This window comes from Microcebus murinus, chromosome 6 (assembly GCF_040939455.1).
Source record: "Microcebus murinus isolate Inina chromosome 6, M.murinus_Inina_mat1.0, whole genome shotgun sequence".
NCBI lineage: Eukaryota > Metazoa > Chordata > Mammalia > Primates > Cheirogaleidae > Microcebus > Microcebus murinus.
Genome location: NC_134109.1, coordinates 173,982 through 180,654, shown reverse-complemented (window position 1 = coordinate 180,654; position 6,673 = coordinate 173,982). Strand labels below are relative to the sequence as shown.

The following is a 6,673-nucleotide window of genomic DNA, read 5'->3' as shown; positions in this document are numbered from 1 at the left end:
TAGGTTGTTGAAATTACAGAAGCCTCTTTCTTGCCCCTTCCTTGGACACAGCAGAGTGTGTGGAAAAACAGCCTGGACTTCAGGACTCTCTCCTTGAGAGAGAATTTTGATGAACACAAATACTCTCAGTGCTACAGACACAGCTGGGGAAGCTGCTCAGCTACTCATATGATGGTTGTGTAACCCAGTCTTCATGAACAAACCTGCATATGCTACACAGTTCATGCTTTCTCATTACCAAGTATAATAATTTTTATTCAGTGAACATGTTTCTCCACAATTTCTGGTGGAAAAACTTCATGACTTTTGACAATAGAACTGTATTGCTAACAGTTTGAAGAAGAGATGTGGTTATCATTGTTAGAGGAGAACTCTCTGCTGCAGGAAGCAGGTTCCCTCAGACCAACCCCTGAAAGCTGCTGTCAGAGTCCACATGTCAGTGAGTCCTGGCGTGTGGCTGTGATCTTATGAGTCAGTCCTGGTGCAGAGCACAGCTCCCTTCTGAGTAGCTGTGTGACCCTGAGGATGTGGCCTCACATCCATGAGCTTCACTCTGAAAGATGATGATGGGGAGTAAAAGTGATAATTTAACATGTATGCTATTACAATTTTAGTGGTGCTAAATACTCTCATCTCCTCTATTAGTGTAATTTCCTTTCTTAGGATCCACAAAGGACCTGTGTGAGCCTCACCTCTGATGGCCCAGAGAACTCTTGCTCTGGCCCTGCCCTGCTGTGAGGCTGGGGCAGGTCCTGCACCCTCAGCACAGGGTCCTCACACACACTGAGTCAGACCCTGTTGTCTCTGAAAGGCCCTTTCCTCCATATCATTTCATGAGCAGAGGACTGAACACCCCCTAGTTCCACCTGCATGTTCAAACATATTAATCAAAGGAATTAAATAATAAAACCTATCTCTCTGAATGTAGGTCATAGGAGAATCCCCTGAGATTGTGTGAGACAAACTAACAGGACACATCTTGGCTTCTCTGGTAGAGCTGGAGAGCTGGGCTGAGGTGCTATGGGATAGTGGAGAGGAAGAGATAGACCCAACATCCAGAAAAAGGTGAAGCGTGACTTGCCAGGTGGTCACTGGGCCCATGATTTGAACAGATGTAGAACAGGCTGTCCTGGCCTTCAGGGGAGTTGTAAACTTGGAGAAACAGTGATGTAATTATTGCTCACAGAATGAAATTATGCATATATTTATGTATGTGGACAAGTTGTCAGGGTGTACGCATCTCTAGGGAAGAGAGAATTATGTTTGCTCTGACAAAAAAGCAGTTCTGTGACACTTGTGCATGTTATTAATCACACATGATGCTGGATATTAGATAATGCTATAATGCCAGAGAGAGACCCATTCAAAAATAATTTGTCTTATATAGGAAAAGGGAAGTGGTAAAATGTATATATCTTTTGATGTCATCAGTAATAAACTGGCCAAAGGAATGGACCATCATGAGCAAAGGGAGAATTCAGTAATAGAAGTGGTTGTCAGAATGAGGACTATGGAAGATTCATCCAATGGCTTACCCCTATCCCTGACAAAAGAGTTCTTAATTCCAACTAAGAACACAGGGTGGATGGACAACAGATTCAGGGGAAAAGTCTGAGGAGAATGAAGAGACATTGTTGGAGTTATTGTGAGAGCAGAAGCACGAACTCTATGGAAACGTGTGTTCACAGGTAGCACAGGGCTTACTGGAGTGCAGTGGTGAGCACTGACTGTATGGCGGAGTTTCGCTGCCTTCAGTGGTTTCTATGCAATTGACTCTCATGGAGGCCCAGTTTTCAACATTGGAAATGAAAATGAAACTCAGTCACAGCTAGGAATGTTTCAGTTAGTATTCAGGTAATGATTGAGAAGTAATTAACTTTAGGTTAAGGGAGGTTAGTTAATGAATATGTTGATCATGTGCTGTGACCCATGCCTGTAACCCATTACTTTGGGAGGCCACAGTAGGAGCTCACTTAAGGCTCAGAGTTTGAGGCCAGCCTGGCTGGCAACACAATGAGACAATATATACATATATATCTCACCTGGCCACTGTAAGGTGCACCTATAGTTCCAGATATTTGGGTAGCTGAGGAAGTGGGATCACTTGTGCCCATTACTTTGAGGTTGCAGTGAGTTATGATGATGACACTGTTCTGTAGCCAAGGTGGCATAACAAGACTCTCTTTCCAAAAGAACAAAGATAAAGAAAAAAACAGAAAAAAGAAAAGACAGTATTTATGTCAGTTTTTAGAAATTTTATATGATAAAGTAGTCAGCCTCATAATTGTAGCAATTTATGCCTATTAGGAATTCATGTCCCTGTGGGCATGTGACAGTTTTAGTCATAGAGGCACGATAGGTTCTCTGTTGTGACGTTGCTGATCCTTCAGAGGAAATTTCAGAATGGTGTCATCTCCTCTTCCACCCTTTGTCCTATCTGTGTGACCCTTGAAAACACTCTTACTGTGTCCACACAGGAGGGAAGTGGGGGATGAAGTGGACGTTTTCAGGTTATCAGTGTGAAACACTGAGACAAGAAACTCCTTGGGTGCATAAACTTTTGAAATTGGCAAGCCTGGAGCCACACACGTCCCAGCTTCTTGTTTCATTAGCTTATGATTTTCATTATTGTGTAGTCATTTCATGTTGTGGTTGTTTACTTTTTCCTAAAATAGTCCAATATTATGGTCTAGAGGCATTAAAACCAAAATTACCTGATTTCCTAGTCAGAAGGAGCCCCAGCTGAGGAGCACCAGCATGTGGTTCATTGTTTCACAGGAGATGTGGCTGAAAGCTAAGTGTGGGCAGAGCTATTTTGTCTGCATCAGGGAAATGTTCTATATATTCCTTAGATGACATTCCCATTGAGACCCTTGAGACAATGTTATTTGTTGATGAATCACACTTCAATAATAAAACTGGAAGTTATGAAGCAGTGATTCATATTACTGAAAAAAACTTTCCATTAGAATGTTGTGCTCAACTGGAGGTAAAATCAATCCACATAGCAGAAGTCATTGCCCTTCTTAGTGCTTGTTTATTAGCCAAAAACCAGGATTTTAAATGTGTATGTTTTTAGAGTAGTAAATGAACTTGGGATATTTTACAAACAAAATGGTTTCTCAAAAGTTCTGGAAAACTTATCAAAATGAACAAAAATCTAAGGAACTTCTAGATAAACTTCTAAATCCTAGAGACCCGACTAAAGTAAACAGGAATGATGTATATATATATATATATATATACATATATATATATATGTATATATATATATATATATATAGCATTGTGGTTAAAGTAGTGTTGTAGGAGGTCATTACCCAGAACAAGCAGCCTAAACCTGGTTTGTGATGCCATCTAAGCCGTGAGGCATCACTGCTCACGTAACACACCAGCCACTCATTGGAAATCTTCTGAAAATGTTGATCAAACTAGCATTATGAAATTTAAAATGTCACAATTTTAACCAGTTCTTGAACTCCCTTTGCCATTCTACCATTAGCACTTGGTTATAGCATGGTGATCCACTCCCTCAAGGACACAGAAGTTGTTACCCTAAGACTTGATAACGGAATGATCAAACATTTCGATTGTACCACAAATACTAGCATTTTCCCTTTTGCATGCACGAGTAAAAAATTTTAAAGCAATTCATGCATTATAGACACTCCTAGAACCAACATGCTGCCTTTTATTACATCTTTGTAATAGTCTCTCATCATGTTCAACCAGGACATAGTGGTGTTGGAGAAACATCAGGAAAATACTGGTCTTGAGACATACTGGAACAAATATTATTAAGGACATTTAAGAAAATAAAGTAGTGCAATTCCAGATAGGAAATTCTTGGGTTCATATTTCACAACTACAGCATCAATTCAGAATTCTAGACACTTGGAAGGCTACTGTGGTAGGGATTGTCAAACTTAGCATCCTTTTAGGACCTGGGAAGCTTCTGGTATTTTGAAGCTCACAGCTGATCCACGACCTTCAGGATTAGCTGGTGATCTTGGGCAGTGAAAAGCTTCCACCCATGACATTGGAGCAGGACTCCTGTCTAACTCCTCTTCCTAATCATCCTCATTAGTATTACGATTTGTTCATACTAATGAAATGTCTTCTATTTTTCTGCAGACCTCATTGTTTTCTAGCCATAATGGCCTTTGTCTGCTTTTTGAAAAAAAATATTTAAAAAAATATTTAATAGTTGTTGAGTGGAATAAGAAGTCAGGGTCTCTTAGCTGATGTCTGCCCTCTGACATCTTAAGGCCCAACCCTTCATCTACCCTGTTTGTCCCACTCACGGGAATTCTAGCCAGGAATCACAGGTGCTTTCCCTCAAGATGGTTGTCCTTTTGCTTTGATTCTTCATAATTTCTGAGTTTGTTAGATGATTCTTTCTCATCTAAAAAGGCCCAGACCCTGCAAGACCCTTCCTGGGGGTGAGAGCCCCTCTCTGTGCCCTACCAGGAAACTGTTGTGAAAACAATGAGCCAGTCTCCCCTCTTGCCCTATGAAGCCCCATGGGATGCTCTTGAGAGGCTTGCCCTGTTCTGCAGACACCTCAATAGTGGAGGGACTGAAACTTCCCACGTTCACTTACTGTGTGTATGTATGTGTGTGTGCATGTATGTACCTTTGTGTAAATATATCTGACACCATCAGAGTCAACATCAACACTAAATGTTCGTGGTGTCCCTCTGCCCTTGAATTGTGTCAGATATAATCCATGTTGTGAGCCTGGTGCTGGGACACTGACCACCACAGGGTCTTCCTTCTCTAGCTTAGGATGCTGCCTCCGTCTGCCTGTCATCCCACAAAATTAGTCAGAAGTGTTGATAATAAATTCACATTTGGGGACAGGAGAAAGTGACTGACAGCCACTCTCTGCCTTTTGTGCAGGTGAGAATATTTTCTCTCATTACCACAAACACATCTAACTCAGAGAATGCAGACGGAAGCAGAGAATTGTGAACTCAGAGCAGTTCCCCAGAGGAAACTGTTTTATGGAGAGAAAGCCACATCCCTGAGAGGAAACCAGCCCTTACCCTCCACCTGCACCTGTCCTGGGCCAACACTGCTCATTGTGTCTCCTGCGCCCCCTGTCGGCCCCGCTTTCTTCTACAGGAAGTTTGTGTATGGGCTCACACTGATGTCCCCTCACTGTGTCTCTTGCACAGTAGTACAAGGCCGTGTCCTCGGCTCTCAGACTGTTCATTTGCAGATACAGCGAGTTCTTGCCGTTGTCTCTGGAGATGGTGACTCGGCCCTTCACAGCGTCTGTGTAGTAGGTGCTACCACCACTACTAATGGTTGAGACCCACTCCAGCCCCTTCCCTGGAGCCTGGTGGACCCAGCTCATGGCATAGCTGCTGAAGCTGAATCCGGAGGCTGTACAGGAGAGTCTCAGGGACCCCCCCAGGCTGGACCAAGCCTCCCCCAGACTCCACCAGCTGCTCCTCACACTGGACACCTGCAAACACAGACACATCCTGGTCAGAAACTGCCACACATACCCTGCTTCTCTCACTCACATCCACTCACACACTCAATGCCTCTAGTTCTCCAGGAATTACCTTGTAACAGAGCAGCAAGGAAAACCCAGCTCAGTGCTGACTCCATGGTGATTTTTTGTGTTCAGTCCTGGTCACTGAATGGGGACACCTGGGAATGCTGGGGCTGGGGCTCCTCTCCCAGAGCTGCAGGGTGAGTGCTGGGCTGGTTTTCATCGGCAGAGGGAGGACCCTATTTGCATGTCCCATGCTATATAGCACGCTCTGGGTGGGGCACCCAAGGATAAGGAAAGTCCCCACAATACCTTGAGTTTTCTGAGGTGGTTGGTGACAATGAAAGTATTAGAGATAATGTGATGTATTATTATGAGATTGATCTTTGATAAGTACTTAGCATATATCTTCTTATTTCATGTTTACCTATGGACATGGATCATGTGATGTAGTTGTCCAAGTTGTCTCCATTTTCAGACATAATAAAGTAAACCCTGCTGCAGGAGGAAGGCCCTCAACAGACTCATGCGCCTTGACTTTGGACTTCCCAGCCTCCAGAACTCTGAGCCAGTACACTTCTGTTCACTGAAAATTATTGAGTCTCAGATGTTTTATGACAACATCACAAAATAGACAAATACAAAATAAAACATAAAACATGGTAAATTTGGACTTTGCAATGCTATTTTCACTAGAATGTTGACAGATTACTTAATTTCATTAAGTTCCAATAAATTATAAAATTAAACATCACTAATATGTGGCACAAACCTAAAAAGAACATACGAACTATAAAAATATAGGTGCCATAAAAAATGAACAAGTAAATTCCACACATTGAAATTGACCAGTGAGAACTAAAGCTATAAAGAGCACACATAGAATGAGACAGGAAAATTATTGATTATATTTGATATTGAGGATGCTACTTATAGCAATGACAGTAGTTTGCAGATTTGATTGAGAAGACCACAAATTAGCTCACGTTAAACACAATTAAAGTTATAAGACCAGGAAATATATAATGTATTCAACTCGATCCATTGCACTATGCTGAAAAAATGGGTAGGTTACATCTGGATGAGAGTTGGGATTGGTACTTTTTCGATGTCATTCCCTAGGGAATGTTGCTAATAAAATCTCTCAGACATGTCCTGATGCAGGAT

At 42.1% G+C, this 6,673-nt stretch overlaps 1 pseudogene; it reads right to left on the bottom strand.

The window, feature by feature from the left end:
* Window positions 1–760: 760 nt before the first annotated feature.
* LOC142871544 (immunoglobulin heavy variable 3-23-like) lies at window positions 761–5,689 on the bottom strand (annotated as a pseudogene).
* Between the last annotated feature and the right edge of the window lie 984 nt (window positions 5,690–6,673).